Here is a 22907-nt window from a genome sequence, read left to right on the forward strand (position 1 = left end):
ATCCTGTCAAAAGTAGCTCTATTACCAGTGAGAAAAAGTTTCCAGCAGAAAACATAAAATGACCAAATATTCTGTTGGGCTCTAGATGCACCAGCAAGGAGACAGGATAGAAGACAGCATCTACTGAACCACTACCAAGCACCACCACTGTGCCAAGTAACTTTGGGGAATTTGCTTATTTATCCTCATCATAACCTTGTGGTGTCAATATATTAAATCCTGACTTTGCATGAAAGAAACCTAAGGACCGTGGAGATAAATAAGATGCACACATCACAAAGCTGTTATGTAAATGAGCAGGGACATAAATCCAGACTTGTCTGCTTCAACATCCAGTGCTCTTTCCTCATTAGTAGGTGCCAGGTGTCACTAATGTCACCAGTGCATTACCTGTGCATTTTCTAAATATTAATGGACTATTTTGGGGGAGGATGGGGGGGTTGACCTAGAATGATAAGAATGTTTATGGTAGTGGTTTTTCATATATTGTTTTCTATTTCCTCTTTTGATCTTTTCAGCCATTTTGTTGCTTACAGAAATAAGGCTAATATGTTCTTTTGCTCATTAATCATAATCTATTTTGTCCTCAGAGACTTGCAGAAGTATAAACATCAGATCTGAGAGGATATTGAGATATAGACCATCTTACTCAACCAGTCTTTTGACACATGAGGAAACCAAGACCTAGAGAAATAGACAGACTTCTTTGGGGTCCCCTAGCCAATTACAGATGTAAGACCGACACTTATGTTCCCTACTCCTCAACTCAACAAGAGGTATCACTTCTAGCAGAGTGTGGCAGAAAATCAAATTAAACACTAAAACATAAAGACTCCCTCAGAATAAGCTCTTTCCTTTTCCAGAAAGGGAGAGGATGGAAGAAGCAGTATTTAAGCAGAAGCCGCATCAACAATTGAGATTTACAGATCACAACAGACAAAAATCAGTCTTCATTCACCACCTAAAACTGAATTGGCTATCTCAAAGGGACACATATAAACACACACAGGCCCATCCATGAAAACAAACTCTGAAAAAAATCAATTCCATTTTATGCATTTGGATCTCGGGAAACACATGGCTCCACTGTTGTGACAACTCTTATTTTGATTTGGTTTTAAGATTTTTAGAAGTACCCATCAGCCAGACTGAGACGTGAGATCACATGTCCTTCCAGCTAGCAGGAAGCCCAGACTTCATTTAACTCATTCCTTTGTCTTGAAGATAAACTAGGACTCAGAACAGAACCAACATTCTCAGGTTAACCAATTTCTGTTGCTATCAAGGATAAAAATCATGTCAGCAAATTCCTGAACAATGAAAGAGTGTGGACTTTGGAGGCAAGAAACCTATTTAGAGCCCTGGCCCCACCAATCCTGTCCGCATGGCTGCAGCAGACACATGGTCGACAGATGTATACTTCCTGCTAATCCCCATCTCCCTTCTGTACTCTCTCTGTGGAGCCAGAGAAAGCCAAACACTCACTTTCCCAGACTCCTTTGCAGCTAGGGTAATCATGTGACATAGCACTGGCCAATGAGCCCTAAGTAGGGGCCAGCCAGAGACTTCCATGATAAAAGGGACACAGCTAGTTAGTGCTACCCCCATGTTCTTGTTTCTTCACTGAAAGTCAGACTTGCTGCCTGAAGCCAGCACTGTGGGTTACAGTCACGCTGTGGGCATGAGTATACAGGCATGAATAGGAAAGGCCTCCAATGTCAAGGGACAGAACAGAGGACACAAAGATCCTGGGCTCTTAATGGCAAAACTGAGGTAGAATCAGTATCAAAAGTACCACCAGGATTTTTATTTGAGGAAAAATAGACCTCCATTTGTTTAAACCAACATTCATTTTTTTATTAGTTGCAGCCAAAAATAACTGATATAGCTCACCTTGCATGACTTAGACCTGCTGAGCCTCAGTTGCTATATCTGCAAAATGAAGCCAATACATACAGAATGTTAGACATGGTTCCAGGAGCTGGGGATATAGTAGCAAATCAGAAGTGCATTTGACTGTGGAACAGACCTTTTAATCTTGAAAGGCAGACAATAAATAAATATGAAAAGTGTCAGATATGGTGAAGTTCAAAGGAAAAAGTCATGTGAAGGACTTGGCACAGAGGATGCCTCAATAAATAGCAGCTGCTATAGTTACGTCTCAGCATTCAGTAAATGCTGCTCAAGTGCACGTGATTCTCCCACACTCACATATATAATTTATTAGAAATACAAAGGGTCCCAGGCCATCCTAGACATCACAAGGAACCCTTGCCTTCTGATCCACTGACTAGATATTTCTCCTTAAGCCAAGAATATTCTTTTGGACGTTGTAAAAGCTCCAAAGTTCTCATCCCTTTAGATCTTTCCAATCTACCAGGACTTGTTCTAAATAATCAACTCTGAAGGGTTAACATGGCTGGAAAAGATGAAGGAAGATAGAGAGGAATGGGGATTTGCTATAGATGGCTACCCTCCCTATTCTAGCCAGAGACTAGGCTGGACTTGCAGGGAACATGCAAATGTATGTTCATGGCCAGTTTTCTTAGGAGACTGCCAGGGGGACCTTAGGATTAGAAAACAGAGTCCAAAAACACAGAGTCCAACCTTTGTTTTCTCAAATGCTATTTCAATAAAAAACTGATTTCATGGGAGGGAATTACAAGGCAATGCTATAGAGGAGTAGGCTTTGAAGTGTCTTGGAAATAGGATAAATCCAGCCTCTGGTCTCTAATCCTGGATCCAATTATGATTTTCTGTGTGACCCTGAGTAATCCCTTCCCTTCTCTGGGCCCGCTTTTTTCTATCAGTACAATCATGGAGCCAGGCGATACCGCATCTGGACCCTCTCTGTTCTGACATCCTGTTGTGTTTTTCTCAAATCATCTGCTCTGGTGAGATCCCCTCCTCCCAGAGGCAGTGGAACCAGGGTGCCTCTCTCAGAATATTTGCTAACACCCAGCCTCCAGGGAAAAAGATGCTGACACCCTGGCTGCCTTCGTGGTGTGTTGTTAAACACCTACTTATAGCGCTAATCGGCTGGTTTTCACGCCCAGGAGATGGGAATTGATTGCTGACACTGACCTGGCAAGGAGAGGATCCCACAATCACCAGCCAAAGCAACCCAGGCATGCAGGCTGGGAATTTGGCAAAGGGTACTGTGGATGGGGAAGGGACTGGGAAGAAGAAAGAGAATGGAAGGTGGTTGTCTGTAATGGCTGGGAGCATGGCTGGAGAAGTCAGGCAGACCTGGGTCTTGGTCCGTTCCCGGCCGCTTTCTAGCCATGCAAACTTGGGCATGTCCCTTCACGTCTCAGAATGTGTTACTCAACAGCAGCTGACCCTGCCACATGGTCCCAGGGCATGCATCTTGATGGGTCCAAATGGTCTGGCAGTCCTTTCTGCTTACCACAGGTTGCTCAAGAATTGTCATGGGATCCAGTCTTGCCTACTGAGACTGGAACTCTTTCTGGGTAACTCCTTGAAAAAGTTTTTTTGTGATTAATAGATGAATAAGTTACATATGGGCCTCTTGGTCATTAAGGTCATACGCTAATTTAAAGCAACCTGTAATCACAAAGGAAGTTCCCATGGACAAAGTAAAGGAATAGAGAATTGACATCTGTGATGATGTCACTAAGCCACCAAATCCTTCAACACTGGGGCTGCTCTATTCCCAGGTTATTGCTTTTTTCTTGTTTCTCTTATATTCTTTTTTAAATTTTTTTATTTATTCTTGAGGTTGTACATGATGTGGAGTTACACTGGTCATGCATTCATATATGAATACAGGAAAGTTATGTTGGATTCATTCTACTGTCTTTCTCATTCCCATTCTCCCTCCCCTCCTCTTATCCAATCCAGTGAAATTCCATTCCTCCCTTCCCCCTCTTATCTATTATAAGTCAGTATCCACATATCAGAGAGAATATTTGGCCTTTGGTTCTTTGGGATTGGCTTATTTCACTTAGCATGATAGCCTCCAGTTCCATCCATTTACCAGCAAATGCCATAATTTCATTTTTTTACAGCTGAGTAATATTCCATTGTGTATGTGGACCATATTTTCTTTATCCATTCATCCATTGAAGGGTACCTAGGTTGGTTCCATAGTAAAAAAAAATATGGAACACTTCATGAATTTGCATGTCATTCTTGTACAGGGACCATGTTAATATTCCCTGTATTGTTCCAATTTTAGTATTTGTGCTGCCGAAACAAGTGCTAGATTATTGCTCTTGATAGGTGAAGAAATAAATCCCTATTACTTAAAACGAGTCAGGTTTCCATTCTCAGCAGCCCAAAGCTTCCTAACTGAGAGTAGTGGTCATAAATGTTGGTTGTCATTGATGAAATTCCACTGTCCAGAGTGGTATCAAAAGCAAAAGCTCAGAGGTGGAGGGACTGAGCTCAAATTCTAATAACTTCTCCCACCCTCCACCCCTCATCTCCATTTCCTTAGGATCAAAATACAGATCTACCTCTGAAAATGCCTTGCAGTCATAAGGATCTACATAAATAAATTTGGAGGAATACTTTTGCCATCTACTCTGGCATACAGAGAAAGCTAAGAGTCAACAGAAAAGACTCCTCATCCTGGCTCTGTCACTGCTTTGCTTTGTGACATGAGATGTGTCCCTTCCCCTCTGAACCTTAGTTTCACTCTGAGTAAATCAGAGTCTTGGATTGGTTTAAATCTAAGGTCATTCTTCAAATTGATATTCAATAAAACAAAATGATGCCATCTTTTTCATTCATAAACATACACACACACACACACACACACATACACACAAAGCGTTGGCAGAAGACACAATAAATTTTGCAAAAAGCCACTGTAACCTCCTGTGAGTGCTGGGCTAGGTTTAGTGTTGGTGTCCTGTAGCCAGATGTCACACACACAGAAGGCCCCTCCCTGGGGCGGGACCCCCTTCACCCTCCTTTCAGCACTAGGGTAACTCACTGTACCTCGTCTTCACATCTGTCTCTGCTGGGCAATATCCCCAGCATCCCATGATCATGGCCCACAAGATCCTCATTTTGCCTCATACGGAAATAGTTAAAATACAAAGACGGGAAAAGTAAGCACTCTCAAAATGAAATTATTTTGGCTCGCTACAGGAATTGTTGAAGAAAACAGACTAAAACTCCCATCCAAAGTAACCCGACAGGGTTTCCAAAATCTGCACTGCAGACACAACAGCAGATGGGGTAGGAACAGACGCTGGTTCACCCACCTTCCAAATGGACAACGTGCCTTGTGCCATTGCCTGGAGAATACAGAAAACCTTCCCATCTGTGTAGTGCGTGGTCCTGTTTAAAGGCTTCTGTGCGATCCCTCCAACAGCACGGCAAGGAGAGAAGGCAAAGGGAGGTGGGGTGGCAACATGGAACAGAGAGGAGAGCTAAGCTTTGCCATAAATGACACCTAAGGACAAAATCTGCCTCTGCCCCATTCTCTCTCGTGTGTGTGTGCATGTATGTGCACGTGTGAGTGCAAACACCGGCTACATTCCTCCTATGCACCAAGAGCTAGTCTAGCCTTTAACATCACTCTCCAACATACCTAGTCTCCTACCCAATGAATCTCAGAACCTCAAACGTGTGCTCAGGTGATGCAGAAGAGCCATCCCCAGGTCAAAAGGATGAATTATGTTGGTCTAAGCTAGCCACTGCGATCTCTCCATTCCTGTTTGAATATTATGGACCTAGCAGTGAGCACAGATTTCAGAGGGGTTTCAATGATCATGCAAGCAGCTAAAATTCATTACAATTGGATTAGCAGAAGGAAAAGATGGGTGAAATCTAGAGAAAAAGCCATGTGCTAACTTCTTTATACTATCTTTATCTAGAGGGGACACATGAGAAAAAAAAAATCATTGCCATATGTACTCTGTTTCTGCCTAGGAAAGCCCATTTAGAACTCAAAATTCGAGGTTTTACTGTGGGATGTGGAGAGTTGATCATATCAGCATTCTATAGCTAGAGCATAACAGAACTCCAGACTTTTAGAAGGAAAGCAGGTATTCAGCACAAGTCAGACTATACAAACCGTTTAGGAGTTTGACCCTTGCCTTCATTTTTTTTTTTTTAACGTGGTGCTGAGGATGGAACCCAGTCCAGTGACATGCTAGGCAAATGGTCTACCACCGAGCTACTACTGCAGCCCCAACCCTTGCCCTTTTAGGAAATGAATCAAATACCAAGTTATTGGATGCTGGACAAGTGCCAAGCTTGTAATCAGACTTTTCCAAAGGTAGCATTCCTAAGCCCTCTCTGTCCCCTCTTTTCTGCATAACACAAATCAGTTTTGATCAGAAAGATATAAAGTAAAGTCCTTTAGACTTTCTTTCTGGAACAGATCTGCATGAGAGGAGAAAAACATCTCTTTCCTCCTTCTACTTTTTGCTTGTTGGGATGTTGAGTGAAAATGTAATGCCTGGAGCTGAGGCATCAATTTTGCAACAAGGAAGAGACAAGCCTGGGGATGAAAATATAATGTATGGCCAAAAAAGAATGGGTTCTTCCATGTTTCGCTGAGTAGATAAATTAACATCAATAGTCATTCATTTCCACCCTTTATGTCTTGTGAGAAATACAAGACCCCATAGGTTTAAGCCACTGTAAGTAAAATCCTATTACTTATAGCCAACTCACTCCTAAATGATACAACTATCAAGCAAAATTAGTCACAGGCTCTTTTTTAAAAAAATATGTTCTAATTAGTTATAATGACAATAGAATGCACTTTGGTACATCATATAAATGGAGTATAATTTCTCATTCTTCTGGTGGTACTTGAAGTAGAATCACACTGATTAGGCAGTCATATATGTACATAGGGAGAAATACAAATCAAAACTATAACAATTATGGAGAGCAGTATGGAGATTTCTTAGAAAACTTGGAATGGAACCACCGTTTGACCCAGTTATCCCTCTCCTCAGTTTATACCCAAAGGACTTAAAATCAGCATATTAACAGTGATGCAACCACATCAATGTTTATAGCAGCTCAACTCACAATAGCTAAACTATGGAACCAACCTAGGTGCCCTTCAGCAGATAAATGGATAAAGAAAATGTGGTACATAAATACAATGGAATATTATTCTACCTTAAAGAAGAATGAAATTATGGATGGAGCTGGAGAATATCATGCTAAGTGAAAAGAGCCAATCCTAAAAAACCAAAGGCCAAATGTTTTCTCATAAACTTTTTTCATGAAACTAACAAAGTGGTGGGGTGAAAGATAACCAAAATTTATGTTATTGTGTATGTAACTTTAAACTGTAAAAGTGCTCTGAAGAGAATGAATTCAGTTCTGCATGAATATCCAAAAAGGAACCTGAGTTGGTTAAAGGGGGAGGAGCAACCATGGAAAATTTTGTCAACATTTCTATTTCCATATTATAAATTGCTCCAAAATTTAACAATCTAAAATAACCATTTTATTTGGTAATGATTTTATGAATTAGGTATTCTGCAAAGGCTCAGCTGAGAATTCCCTCTGAGGGGGTTTCATTGGCGGTCCATTGAGCCCTGGTGGATCTGGCTGTTCAAGATGGCTCACTGGCAAGGCTATGCACTCATGCAGGCTGTCATGGTCCTGCAGCCTGAGGTCCAGAGAGCTGCCGTTCCCATGTAATAGCTTAGGGCTGTGAGCACAACTGTCCCAATGACCAAGGTGGAGACTGCACGGTGCCTTATAACCCAGCCTCAGCAGTTACACAGCTTCACTTCCAATATGCTCTTGGTCAAAAAATCATAAACACGTCCAGATTCTGACTAGGAAGACTATCAAAGAAATGATGGGCCTGTGTTTAAACTTCCATATGCTTCCCTTAAGGGAAACCTTGATTGAACAGGCAGGACATGTTTGCCAAGCAGAGGAAGAAAGGCATATGACATCCACAGAGAACAGCTTACTCAAAGGTGGATCCAGGGTGGAAGACAACCAGGCACTTTGGAGAATAAAAAGGAGGCCGGTGCGGGTGTGGCTGGTCCTGAGAACGAGGGTGGGGGATGCAGCAGAGGGGCAGGGCTTGAAGGCCATTCATGCTGGGCCTTACTTGGGATTTGCTGTCCGGAGATTTGCATCTGTGTCCTAAGAGACTGTATTTAATGCCTGTGTGACCTTGAATAAGTCCACCTGAGTGTCACTTTCCTTATCTGTTAAATGGGGATGATGTGGATCATATCTACCTTAAATCTGTCATAAGGCTTCGTGACATCATAGCTATCTAGTAAGTGCTCATAAAGAGCCATTGTGGCTATTGATGGTTGTTTTTAATCAGATAACTAGGTAGGGAATTCATTTTGCAGGTAGGGCATTAAACCTAGAGTTTAAGTGGAACCAGAGAATCCAACACAAGCAGTTGAGCAGAGATGGAAGCCCCAGCCTTTCAGGCTCTTGTCAAGAGCTCCCCCAGAACCACAGAGAACTGGGGGTATGCACAGGCTGGTGAGGGTGGAGGACTCCACAGCTGGGCCATGTGGCCACAAGTTCTCACCTTCTGTACATCTAGATGACACCTGTTAGAAGCAGCTACGAATTTTAAGAAACCCTTTAAAGACTGATAGCCATCTCGATGCAAACTCTATACATGGAGTCTGATCCGTACATAAGTGACACAGGAAGTGTGCCCTAATAAAGGGCAAGCCTCTGGGTTGACAAAAAATAATCCTGGTTCGACAGGTACTGGCTTGGTACCTTTGAGCAAATCAATAAACTTCAACAATACTGTTATCTTTTATCTAAAATGGGAATGACATCTACATTATTGGGTTCTTATGAGTGTAATTGAGAAAATGTATATGAGCTGCCTGTTAAAAGCACCCAGTGAATACCTCCCTTCCCACTCAAGGTCTAACCTCTCACATCTTGAAATAAGATTCACTTGGCCAGATTTTACCGTTACTGAGGACAAAACAAAGGTGAATCAGACACTGACGATTCTCCATGCTGGTCTGCAAGTCCACTGAGCTGGCTCCAGATTCAGCATCTCTCTAAGACTGTCCCCTCTGCCCAGAACCTCTTCCCCTTAAGTCATATACAGATTGCTCCTTGCTTCACTCAGGTCTCTACTTCAGAAAAGAGCTAGAGTCTTACAGTACATGGAATTTGGCAATGTAGATGTTAAAATAAGTAGGCAGATACGTAGAGCAGAGGGGTGAGGAAGGAAAAACAGGGCTCACCCCATCCTGAATGATGAAAGATCACTCCACCGCAGGTGAGGGAAATCCCACAAACTCACCTCCCTCAGTGTCAGGTCTTCCTTCTTAAACTAGAAGAACTGGGGTAATCAGCTTAAGTGCCTTTTCCAGCTTGTAAATATGTGTAAATAACAAATGTGTGAAAAAATATTCAACATCTCTAGGAATCGGGAATGCAAATCAAAACTACATTGAGATTTCATCTTACTCTAGTCAGAACAGCAGTTGTCTAGAATACAAATAATAACAAACACTGATGAGAATGTGAGGAAAAAGAACTACTCATATATTGTTGGTGGGACTGCAAATCAATACAACCACTTTGAAAAGCAGTATGAGGATTCCTCCAAAGACTAGGAATAGAACTACCATATGATCCAGCTATCCCACTCCTTGGTGTTTGTCCTAAAGAGCTAAAATCAGCACAATAGATTGATAGAGGAAGATCAATGTTTATAGTAGCACAATTCACAATAGCCAAGCTATGAAACTAGACCAGCTGCCCATCAACAGACGAACAGACAAAATGTGATAAAATCATGATAAATTCACATAATTTTAGAATAAAATTATGATATATACACAATGGAGTATTAGTCACAAAGAAGAATAAAATTATGATATTTACTGGTAAATGGATAGAAATGGATAACATCATGCTAAATGAAATAAACCAGAAAATCAACATGTGAGTGTTTGCTCTCAAATGTGGAAGCTAGATCAAAATAGGGGGGAAACAAGGGAGGAGGGGAAATAGAAGGGGGATAGTGGACTGAGGAGATGGAGTGAGAGGAAGAAAGGATGGGAAAAGGGAGGAATAATGGGATGAAATTAGCCAAATTATGCTATGTGCATATGTGCATATACCACCATGAATTTTACCTTTATATATTTATAAAGCACTAATTTAAAAAAAAAAAAACTATAAAGAGAAGGAAGACCAGCAGAGCTGAGGAAAGGAAATCAGGGCAGAGAGGAGGAGTGGGGAAGGGGAAGTACTTAGGACTGAAAGGAAGCAAGTTGTATTCCACGGATCTATGATGATGTCAAAGTGAACCCCAATATTATGTATAACTACAATGCATTCATTAAAAATAGTTTTATAAAACATGCACGGAGCACCAAGGCACTGACCTTTGTGGGACCCCTGATTCATTGCAATTTACTTTATGGCTTTAAACCCCCATAAGTTTTACTCAGATATTAAACTTTCCCACGTAGTGGAAACAGCACAGGTGCATTAAACCCCGGCCCCAAAACTGTAGTTACCACCCCAAAGACATAATACCCGAGGAGGGAGGCTCCCAGACCAAATTAAAAACCCACCACTTAGAAAGCGTAACTCCATACACCAAATAAACTCTCCGTGCCTGTTTTCTAAGTCTCTGGACTCAAACCATTCTTTCCAGAAGACAAGATCTGAAGAATGCTCTTGCGTGGTAATAGGGGAGCAGGCACAGCACCCTTCAAGTGAGAAGAGCAGCGGGAATTAGAGCACAAGGAAGGATTGAGGGCCCTCCTGGAGAAGGTGGCGGATAGTCCAGGGCCTGCAGGGAGAAGAAAGAGGAAGGGACAATGTGGCTGGGACACTGCTGGTGAGGCCTGGAAGCCATGCTAAATGCTAATGAGCCTAAAGCCCTGAGCTACCGACCACACTGCCAGTTAACCAGAAGATCTGCTTATGCACTATACCCCATCTCTCCTTCCTCTTTCCCTCCTCACCCCACACTGCCTGTGAGCCTGGGTGCGCTCTCTCTCTCTCTCTCTCACACTCACACACACACACACACACACACCCAAAGGACCAATGGCCCACTATTTTCTTACAAACCTGGGGGTTTACATGGCAGCCAGGACCTAAAGCAAAGCTCCAGGACCAACAGAAACCAGAGAGGTCAGACCAGTTAAGAGAATGTGACTTAGGGTCCCCAAGGTTGAGTGGGTAAGACACCCTTTGGTTGACTCTGAGACAAGGGACAACGAGGAGAGGGAGGAGAAGTGAAGCGAGAAGGGCCCAGAAGAAACTCTTCCACATCCGCCCTCCCTGGGGTAAGACAATAAACTGACCAAGTCATTCCTGGGTGACCCTGGTGTCTAGGCAGAGTAGAGAAAGGAGACCTGTCCCTTGCTGTAGCGATGATCTCCCCCACGTGTTTTGGTTACAATGCCTAAAATCCTACTGCTCAGGGATGCAGGCATCTTTAGGAAATGCAAACCACTCTAGGAGAATCCCACATTAAGCCATTAGCAACTGTTAGCACTTCCACAGGGATTAGAACCACAGAACCCGAGGCTGCCACCGCAGGAAGGGATTTTTTTTTTTTTTTTAGATTAGTTAATGGGATAATTTACTTACACCTGGGGCAACTGAACACATATCCTTGGGGGAGAAAAGTACAGCTCAAGCTCAGGATTTTTTAAAATTATTTATTTATTCTAATTTTTTATACATGATGGCAGAATATGATTCATTTCATATTATACATGTAGAGCACAATTTTTAAAGTCATTGGTTGTACACAAAGTGTCTTCACACCATTCGTGTCTTCATACATGTACTTGGTGGAATGAGATAGACATCATTACCCTGCCATTCCTACCCACTTGCCCCTTCCCTTCCCCTCCCTCCCCTTGGCCTTATCTAAAGTTCCTTCGTTCCTTCATCCTCACCCCCATCACCATTATGAGTCAGCATCCTCAAAGAAAACATTTGGCCTTTGGTTTTGGGGGATTGGCTAACTTCACTTAGCATTATACTCTCCAACTCCACCCATTTATCTGCAAATGCCATGATTTTATTCTCTTTTGATGCTGACTAATGTTCCATTGTGTATATGTGCCACATTTTCTTTATTCATCCATCCACTGAAGGGCATCTAGGTTGGCTCCGCAGTCTAGCTATTGTGAATTGTGCTGCTATAAACATTGATGTGGCTGTGTCCCTGTAGTATGCTGTTTTTAAGTCCTTTGGGTATAGTCGGAGGAGAGGGATAGCTGGGTCAAATGGTGGTTCCGTTCTGATTTTTCCCAAGGAATCTCCATACTGCTTTCCAGATTGGCTGCATCAATTTAGGATTTGTCTCACAAATCTGCCTTCATCTCTTCCTCCTCCCAATTCATTCTTGCAGCAACTGCTGAGCACTGTGCTAGGCACTGGCAATACAGGGTGGCCAAAGTAGGCAAGGTCTTGACATTCTGATGGAAAAGACAAGTATAAAGAAGCCCTTTAGTGTCTGTTCCTTGGTTGATGCTCTGTGGGCACATTCCTTCCTGCTGTGCACACCCAACTCTCACTCACATTGCAATTCCCCTTCCAGAGAGATCACTGCAAAAGCCTCCCAGAGTTCCATTCCTAACTGTGCTCTGACTGGTATAATTTCCATTTTCTCATCCAGACTTTAAGTTCCTAGAGGATAGAGATATTGTCATACCTTTCTGCGATTTTTACAAAGCCATGCCCAGGAGAAAACACAAGGACTTGAAAATCTCTGAGGGGGCTGGGGTTGTGGCTCAGTGGTAGAGCACTCGCCTAGCACATGTGAGGCCCTTGGTTTGGATCCTCAGCACCACATTAAAATGAAGGTATTGTGTCCAACTACAACTACAAAATAAATATTCTTTTTTTCTGAAAAAGAACATCTCTGAGCCACACATTTTTTTTTAAATCATTAAATTTCTAGTGAATAAGAATAGTAGTTAATGATCAGGCAATCAGGGTAATACAGGCCAATTAAGTTTGGGTTCTATTTTTCCCCCCTGATATAAAGACCATTTCATGAGGTTCACCTCCTTTGTCCTGGAACAGCAGGGAAAGTGGAAATCGGGGTGGGCCCCAGTGGAAGTTACCGGAAAATTCAAACTCAGGGGAGGGCTAAGGGACACAGCCAATTAGAAGGTCACTGGCTGAGCCAATAGCTTAGATACTTTTTTCATACCTATTTAGCATAGATCTTGACCAGTCGCCTTAACACGGTTAAGTAGTAGTTAGTACAAAGCAGTGGAATGCGTAGTAAAGTCACAGGTTCACTTTAAGTTACCCTTAAAGTCGTAAGTTACTGCCAAGGCAGATGAATAAATAACCTGTAGAGAGACAACCTGAGGAGAAACACTGGTACACAAACCCGGAGGATAAACAAACAGAAGTAAAAGGAGCTAATGGGGAAATACATCAAGAAAGAAGGATTTATGGGACCAACTCTTGACAGGGCCCATAAAGTTCAGGATAAAACTCGGAGTTACGTCTCCTCCATCTCAGAAGGGGGCATTCTTTAGTGGCGCAGTGCAGTAAGGTAACCTCTGACGGGTGGCCGACCCCAGTGCCCCCGTGGACAGAGGATGGACCTGTCGATGAAGCTCCCCTGAAGAGGATGGTCACCAGGAGAGTTCCAGAAAGGGACCAACTAAGGTTAAAATAAGTGAATAAGTAACTAGTCCACCACCCAGTGTGCAGAAAGAGTTGAACACCTGATTAGCAAAGAGTGCATCCGGTGGTCCCCAATTTGCAAGACAACCGTGAAAGGGCAATGGATTTGGAGACAGCACGGATCCCTTGGTCCTTCTCTGCTTGGAGACAGGCCCTCGCTGTCCCTTGAGAGAGCTCTCTGCTTGATCCTCACCCTACTTTCACCCTACTCACACTTGACTTCCAGTTTATTTTTACTTACAATAAGTCTCTCGCAGGACTTTCCATGTCTGACTTTAAACTTCTTTTCACTGGAACGCAAGAACCACAGTTTGGAGCTTCAGCTCACTACTCTCCAGGGACAACGCTTTCCCCATAACTGTTTAGCAGGGATTTTGATCAATCCCCCTACCCAGAGGCTATCAAAGCCCCTAGACTAGAACATTTAAGTGGAAAGCTTACTATCAGTTCCCCCCTCACCTTGTGGGAGATCTCTCTCTCTTTTATTTTCACTGAAATAAATCCTAATGTGTTCGCTTCTGCCTTCTATTTATTATCTGTGGATTTTATTCTTCAAACTTGTGAGACAAGAACCCAGAAAGAAATTGGTAAAGCAGAGAAACTAGTTTCATGTCAAACTCCAGCTTCATTGCATTGAGAGGCAGTCCATAGACTTTTTTAAAACTATATAAATACTAGTTAACTGATCTGCAAAAAAGATATTGCAGGGGAGGCGTCTTGGGACGATGGTCATTCACAGAAAAGTGGCATTGGACACCAGACATTTGAGACTTGTGGGAGGATAAGGAAGATTAACACTTAAGAAGAACAGGAATAAAAGGCAAGATCTGACCTTATAACTTTTTAAATGCTGAGACCCCAGGTATGAGGTGGGCTAAAATGCCTCTTACCTTGTCACTTGGTGATTACGGGATTGATCATTTAATTGATCTGACTTGCCAAGTGATTTACACCAACCCCTAACATTCACCGAGAACCCTACTAAATACCAGGCACACTGATAGGCTCTGGAAAGGATGAAATCCAGATGAGGATTAAACTCAGACTGCATCTGAGCAGACTTTGTGAGGCCACTGTGTTATGATTCTTTTCTTTTTTTCTTTATTTGTATATAGAGCACAATTTTTCATATCTCTGGTTGTATACAAAGTACATTCACACTAATTCATGTCTTCATACCTGTACTTTGGATAATAATGATCATCACATTCCACCATCATTAATAACCCCATGCCCCCTCCCTTCCCCTCCCACCCCCTGCCCTATCTAGAGTTCCTCTATTCCTCCCATGTTCCCCCTCCGAATCCCACTATGAATCAGCCTCCTTATATCAAAGAAGACATTCGGCATTTGGTTTTTTGGGATTGGCTAATTTCACTTAGCATTATCTTCTCTAACCCCATTTCATTTAGCTGCAAATGCCATGATTTTATTCTCATTTATTACTGAGTAATATTCCATTGTAAATTGGGAATGAAAGCACTATTTGACCCAGCTATCCCTCTCCTGGGTCTATACCCAAAAGACTTAAAGACAGCATACTACAGGGACACAGCCACATCAATGTTTATAGCAGCACAATTCATAATAGCTAAACTGTGGAACCAACCTAGCTGCCCTTCAATAGATGAATGGATAAAAAAATTGGCATATATACACTGTGTTATGATTCTGAGGATCTCTTCTCTGGGTGTCCAGAGGGCAGGCAACAGAGGAGTATTTGTAGTTAGGAACAGCAGTGACTTCTGCCTTCCCTCCCAGCTTGGATGTAAGCAGTGCCTCAGGATATAATAGAAGTGCTCCTGGTGAAGGGCTTCCACAGGACTTCCTGACTACCAGTGCACTGGGCCTGCATGGGAACTCTCTCATACAACAAATGGAATAAATATGCTTGTTTCTTGCACAACTGGATCTGAAATACCCACTACGTGCCAGATTCTAGAAGCACTCAACATGAGCTCCATTTCTGGCTCTTCCTCCACTTGAACTTGGGCAACCTATTGCCTAAGAGTGTCTCTCTGTTTTCTTCATATAAATTGGAAATAATCACAGGACCTAGAGTTGTTCTAAGGATTTTTAAATAAGTTGGTAGAGAAAATATTGATTATTTCTGTCACATGCTGCAAAACGCTTTCCTGCATGTATAATGTGTGCTAGGAATGTGTGTCTGGGTCTCCAAGAAGTTACTTATAATGGGATAAGTGCACTGGTGAGATAAAGTCAGAGATAAAAATCAGGGCAGAGAGGGGCCCTCAGCTCATAATCAGGAGTTCAGGCAGAGTTTCTAGGAGAATAGGAAGAGAGAAATGAGATATGAAAGATCAGCGCATCAAAGAATTGGGGAAATAAATTGTCAGGCAGAGTATATTAAAAATCTCAGGTGTCTGTCACAGAATATAATTTGTGGCAAAACAAACATGGCAAACAAACCCAGAGAAAAGACAGTAGCAATAAAAGAAAAAAAAACTGAAAGCTGAAGAGCAAAAAGAAAAGTACTAACTTCATTAGGCTAACCAAGGAAGCAGGCTCCACAGGTAGTTATGGGGAGAGCGAACAAATGAGGAAATACATAACAGTCACTGAAGAAACCCCAGATGTTCAGGGCGGGTGGTGCCTCTGGCAGGCGGAGGCAGGGCAGAACACCAGGAGGGTGCTTTAGGAGTAAAGGTAAGGAGTAGAATCTTGCCAGATATTCAAGCTGGGTATCGGGAAGATAGTGATTCTTTATACTCCTTTCTCTACTATAGTATGTGTTTTGAAACTTTTCATTAAAAAAAAAAGACTTTGAAAAAGTAGTCACACCCCCAGATCTCCTCCCCCAACCCGCATAGCTAGGAAAGTATCAGACCAATCCTGAAAGAAAACCAGAAGTTCATCCTGAAGAATGAATAAAACCAAGATCTCAAAATACATAGGCATCAGGAAGAATTGAGGAAGAGAATACTAACCGAACAGTTCATTATCTGAGTGCTGAGATTCCAGCTTTATTTCCACACAGACTATCAAAAGAATGGCAATCATATTCTCTAGGAAAGATATTAGAAAATTGAGCAGGTCCTTCTGATCTATGACCTTCCCAGCATCAGGTCAGGAGTGATGGTGGTGAAGATGCAGTCAAGCAACATTAAGAATTCTCTCATAAAGTAGCCCAAGCTGATGATCTTATAATGCAAACACACATGTATGCATACACACACACACACACACACACACACACATGGCTCCCAAATAGTTGTGTGGCTTACCATAGTTAAATATGAGCAGAGAGCAAGAGATGGCTGATGCAAAAAGTCCTCTAACATGAATAACAGGCAAATAGGAAAAAAGTAAATTGGCGAAACAAATGCTGTGCAAAAAGGTAAAAACCTAGAACAAAACAAAAACTGTCATTAATATCCTCAGAGAGAGGAAAGGAGATATCACTTCCATAATGCAAAAATCCTGCTTGGGGAGTAATTAGAAAATATGAAAGAACTCTTGGAAATTAAAATTGTGATCAGAGAACTGAAGAGCTAAATGAAGGACTGAATGAACAAAAATGACGTCAAAAACATCTACCAAACATAAAGCAAAAAAAGAAAAAAAACACAAAGAAATGAGTCATAGGGAATAAAATATTCAAAAGATCATTTATGTAAAATATCCAGCATCTATACAATAGGGATTCCAACCAGAGAGAAAGGGGAAAGGATGGAAAGAAAATCATCAAAGAAATAATTTCTAATAATTCCCCATAACTAAAGAAAGATCTATGAGAAAGACCAGAACAGAGGATAAAAATAGGACTAAGTCAAATCCCATCAATGAAAATTTCAGAATTCTTGGAATGAATAAAAGATTTCACAGAGGGACGAAAAAAAAAAAAAAAACAAGTACATACTAAGGCTCATTAAGCAGATACTTCAAGCTTAAAAACAGAAACGTTAGTGGTTGACGAAAAAAAGTAATACCTTTAAAATTGTAAAGGAAAACAATTTCTAACCCAGAATCGTGAACCCTACCAAAAAGCTAATTAAGTGTAGAGATAAATGAGAGATACTTTTAAACACACAAGTCAGTAGATGGTTCATCCTGTGCCTCCTTTCTGAGAAAACTACTGAAAGAAGTGCTCCACCAAAATGAAGAAGTAAAGCAAAAAGGAGGAAGACATGGGATTCACCTCAGGAAAGAAGGGAAGGGATTCCTCAGGATGAAGATAACAGGAGACCCCCAAAATGAAAGGGGGACAGCTCACCCAGGAAGCAACAAATGCAGATTAAAGCAAATTAGAAATTATACGTGTGATATCTCGGAGAACCTGTGTTTAATACAATACCTATCATGTCTGAATGAACTAAAAGATGATGGACAAAAATAAAGGGTGAGTATGGCAGTCAGAGACAAATTTGGGGAAATTATCTTTTTTTAAAAAATGTTAAACAGGACTAAGGTATAGGACAGTGGTAGACCACTTGAATACCATATTTAAGGCCCTGTGTTCAATTTCCAACACTAAGAAAAAGAAAAACCTAAACAACTAAAGAAGAGAAATCAATCCCACAGAAAAGAGAGTAAAGAACAAGAAATCATTTTACTGTAAATAGCTCAGCAAACTATCAATTACATAATGTAAACAGAATATTTATACAACAAACTTTATAATAACCATAGTAAGGAAATTAGAAGAGTGGAAGTCTATTTGTATGTATTCAAGGAGGCATTTGGGGGAAAAAGAAGTAACTTTTTAATCTTCTATAATCAGAGGTCAAAAGATGACTAAACTGAAAAAAAAATCATAAAAAGACCCTACATGCATTATTAGAGATAAATTATTTTTGTTTAAAAATTTTATGAGGTATTTTTATGTATTGTACACATTAATCTTTAGAGAATTGATTCTTCAAACTTGTTTAAAAAACAATATTTTAGTTGTAGATGGAAACATTACCTTTATTTTTATTTATTTATTTTTATGTGGTGCTGAGGATCAAACCCAATGCCTCATACATACGAGGCAAGCACTTTATCCCTGAGCCACAATCCCAGACCTACTCTTTACATTTTTTTTATTGATTTTGTTTTTTTAAATACACAACAGCAGTGGAATGCATTACAATTCTTATTACACATATAGAACACAATTTTTCATATCTCTGTATATAAAGTATGTTCATGCCAATTCATGCCTTTATACATGTACTTTGGATTTTTTTTTGACTACAATTCTTAATACACATATATACCACAATTTTTCATATCTCTGTTTGTATATAAAGTATGTTGACACCCAGTTCAAGTCTTCATACATATATGTACTTGGGATAATGATGTCCATCACATTCCACCATCCTTACTAATCCCCTACCCTATCCCTTTCCCTCCCAACCCTCTTCCCTATCTAGAATTCATCTGTTCCTCCCATGCTCCCCCTCCCTATTCCACTACGACTCAGCCTCCTTCTATCAGAGAAAACATTCAGCATTTGTTTTTTGGGATTGGCTAACTTCACTTAGCATTATCTTCTCCAACACCATTCATTTACCTGCAAATGCCATGATTTTGTTCTTTTTTAATGCTGGGTAAAATTCCATTGTGTATATATGCCACATTTTTTTTTATCCATTCATCACTGAAGGACATCTAGGTTGGCTCCACAGTTTAGCTATTGTGAATTGTGCTGTTATAAACATTGATGTGGCTGTGTCCCTATAGTATGCTGTTTTTAAGTCCTTTGGGAATAGTCCGAGGAGAGGAATAGCTGGGTCAAATGGTAGTTCCATTCCCAGATTTCCAAGGAATCTCCATACTGCTTTGCATATTGGCTGTACCAATTTGGAGTCCCACCAGCAATGTATGAGTGTACCTTTTTCCCCGCATCCTCACCAACACTTACTGTTGTTTGTCTTCATAATAGCTGCCATTCTGACTGGAGTGAGATGATATCTTGGAGTAGTTTTGATTTGCATTTTTCTGATTGCTAGAGATGATGAGCATTTTTTCATATATTTGTTGATTGATGGTATATCCTCTTCTAAGAAGTGTCTGTTCAGGTCCTTGGCACATTTGTTGATTGGGTTATTTGTTTTTTTTTTTTGTTGTTGTTGTTGTTGTTTTTGTTTGCTTGTTTGGTGTTTAGCTTTTTGAGTTCTTTATAAACCCTAGAGATTAGTACTCTATCTGATGAGTTAGGGGTAAAAATGTACTCCTAGGATGTAGGCTCTCTGTTCACCTCACAGATTGTTTCTTTTGCTGAGAAGAAACTTCTTAGTTTGATTCCATCCAATTTATTGATTCTTTTTTTTTTAATTCTTATACTATAGGAGTCTAAAACTAAAACTAAAAACTTTCTTATACTATAGGAGTCTAAAACTAAAAACTTTCTGCTCAAAGGCAATAGTCAACAGAGTGAAGAGAAAACCTACAGAATAGGAGAAAACAATTGTAAACTGTACATCTGACAAGGGGTAAGCTTCCAGATTATGTAAGAACCTTTAAAAACTTAGTAGCGAGAGAGAGAGAGAGAGAGAGAGAGAGAGAGAGAGAGAGAGAGAGAAGAAAAAAGCCAAATAACCCAATTTAAAGTCAGGCAACAAATCTAAAGAGACTTGTCTCAAAAGAAGACATACAAATGACCAGGAGGTAAAGGAAAAAAAATTCAATGTCACTAAGCATCAGAGAAATGCAAATCAAAATCACAATAAGGAATCACCTTATTCCAAAAAAGTAAGTGGATGGAGCTCAGTGGTAGAGCACTTGCCTAGAATAAGTGAGGCCCTGGGTGTGATCCCCAGCACCACCCAAAGACGAAAAAGAAATGTAGAAATAGGAAATAAGCCAGCACCTATTAAAAAAAAAAAAAAGATGAAGAAAGGTATTGTCACTGGCCTCCATACCAGAAAGTCTCTGTCTGTATTTGTGGTTGAGTTGTTAGTTCAATAGTCTTTGGACATATTAGAAACTAAGTCACTGAAAATGTTCAACTACACAGGAAGGAAGAGGGTAGACTCTGCAGCTCTGAAGCTATTCAAAAGGAGAAGATATAGCATATCCTATGTATAGAGTAAGGCTGATAAAATAGCACAGACACTTGGAAAATAGTTTGGTAGCTCCTCAAAAAATAAATTAATTAATTAAAACCCTATTAAAAGTAAAAAAAAAAATCATGGTACGACCCATTAGCTGGTCACAAAGAACACGTCAATAATGAGAACTGGGGCTGAGGCTATATAGCTCAGTGGTAAAGCACTTGCCTTGCCAGTGTGAGACACTGGGTTGGATTCTCAGCACCCCTTAAAAATAAATAAATAAATAAAGACATTGTGTCCAACTACAACTAAAAAAAATATATTAAAAATAAAATGAGAACTGATTTTTTCCAAGCCCCATCTCCACTGAACAGATGACTTATCTGGAATCAAAGGGGTGAGGAGATCACCCAGGGAGTGAGTGGCATTGCCAGGTGTAGGTGTCAGGTCCTTTAACATTTCATAAACTTGCTGTTTGTACGACCCTGCCAATATGCCAAAACTGACCAAAAATCTCAGCAGCAGCTGGCCTTCCCTCTAGCAGTCACGCTTTACTGAATTCTGTGGGGACAAGTATCATGAAAGGAGACCTGAATATTTGCTTCCAGGAGCTTCAGATCAGGGATGAGGACCCACACGTGCCAAACCCTTGTAGAATAACCTCATAAAGAGTGGCCTGCTCAGTATTTATCTCTGATGCTCTGGTGTGGCTGTCTCCCTTCTGTCCTCATAGATTTTGTCTCCAGCAGCTTTGGTCAAATGAGAACTTCACGTACGTGAACTTGCTCTTTTTTTCTTACGTTGTTAGATCGCTCAAGAACACAAAGAGATGGTTACTATTATACATATGAACAATGATGCTTTCCCCAGCCTCAGGTCTAACAGAGGGGAAAAAAAAAAAAATCAGATGTCAAAGTGGAGCGTACATAGCAGCTCAGAAGATGGAGACAAAACTCAAGTTGAAACTGGGATTTGGAGGTAATAGGATTCTGCCTACTTATTTTTAAATATGTTTTGTAAGATTGGCAAAAAAAAAAAAAAGAAGAAGAAAGAAAGAAAAAGAAATCTGTAAGAAAAGGCACTCTCATATACCACTGGATGGAATGTTAATCAAGGCCAATTTTGGAAGACAATACTGCGAAGGCTTTCTCAAATATCAAAATTCACTTTGCTTTTGACTCAGCAGTTTCTTTGCTGAGAATTTACCCAAAAGTATGCCCAGACATTTGGACAAGAAAATTCACTGCAGCATTGTTCATAAAGCAACAAAAAGGGGGAAAAATACAACCTAAGCATCTATCAACAGCAAACAGGTCAGATCATTAAGTATTGTATGTCTCTACAACATAATCACAAGTAACCTTTAAAAAAAGTGAGTTAGATGTATCTTGCAGACATGAGAAGGTTTCTAAGACATACTGTTGAGTTAAAAATAAGCAAAGTTCAGGGCAGCATATTTCCATTTATTCCATACACACACACAAACTGTTTTCTAGAAAAATAGAGTTGTCATCTTTGGAATAAAAGGAGCCGTGAGAAGGAGGTGCTTTGTTTTGTGGCTGTTGTTTGTTGCAGTACTAGAGATGGAACTCGGGGCCTCTTGCAGGTTAGGCAAGTGCTCTTGCACTGAGTCACACGCCCACCATTCTTGCTTGGTTTTAAGTACCTCTCAAAAAGTTTCAATTTCAACCATATATAAGTGTCTTTTTTAAAAATGATGAATTCTAAAGATATTAGATAATTCATGAAAAAAAAAAAAAAACGAGTAAACGCTGGTTCAGAGATGGGAAGTGGTTTTGCCAACTTCACTTACATGAGAATAGCAATCGCAGAACTCACAGGGAAGGCTCTTTGCTTACTGATCTGGTGCGCTTCCCACTGCTACTTCTCGGCTCCTTAGTCTGCTCGGTGGGAATATTTGCTGCCTCCCATCTTTTGGAAGTCGGGAAGTGATGGCCCTTGCCTGGTAGTCTTGTCATGGCTACCTGCTCCATAAATGAGCAAGTGAATGAAAATTAAGTGAGGTAATGCCTGTGAGAAGAGGAGAATGTGAAAGTGCTCTGCTGAGATTATGGCTTCGACAGTTAATGCACTCTGCCCACCTGGGACTTGACTGTCTCACCCCTGAATCCTCATTTGGAAAGAAGGTGACCGTCCCAGTGGCTCCTCTGTCTCGCATGATGGATGAGAGGACCATAAAGCAAGCAGCCACCAAAGCATCTGCAGTGGCTCCTATTGGCTTTCTGATCACATCGTGGCTGGCTG

At 40.9% G+C, this 22907-nt stretch overlaps 1 non-coding gene across 1 annotated transcript; it reads right to left on the minus strand.

Annotated features, from left to right (window-relative positions):
• Positions 1 to 4118: 4118 nt before the first annotated feature.
• Positions 4119 to 4225, minus strand: LOC114095506 (U6 spliceosomal RNA). The gene has a single exon (XR_003583265.1). It is a non-coding gene; the product is annotated as a U6 spliceosomal RNA (small nuclear RNA).
• Positions 4226 to 22907: the final 18682 nt, after the last annotated feature.

Source organism: Marmota flaviventris, chromosome 5 (assembly GCF_047511675.1).
Source record: "Marmota flaviventris isolate mMarFla1 chromosome 5, mMarFla1.hap1, whole genome shotgun sequence".
Taxonomy (NCBI): Eukaryota; Metazoa; Chordata; class Mammalia; order Rodentia; family Sciuridae; genus Marmota; species Marmota flaviventris.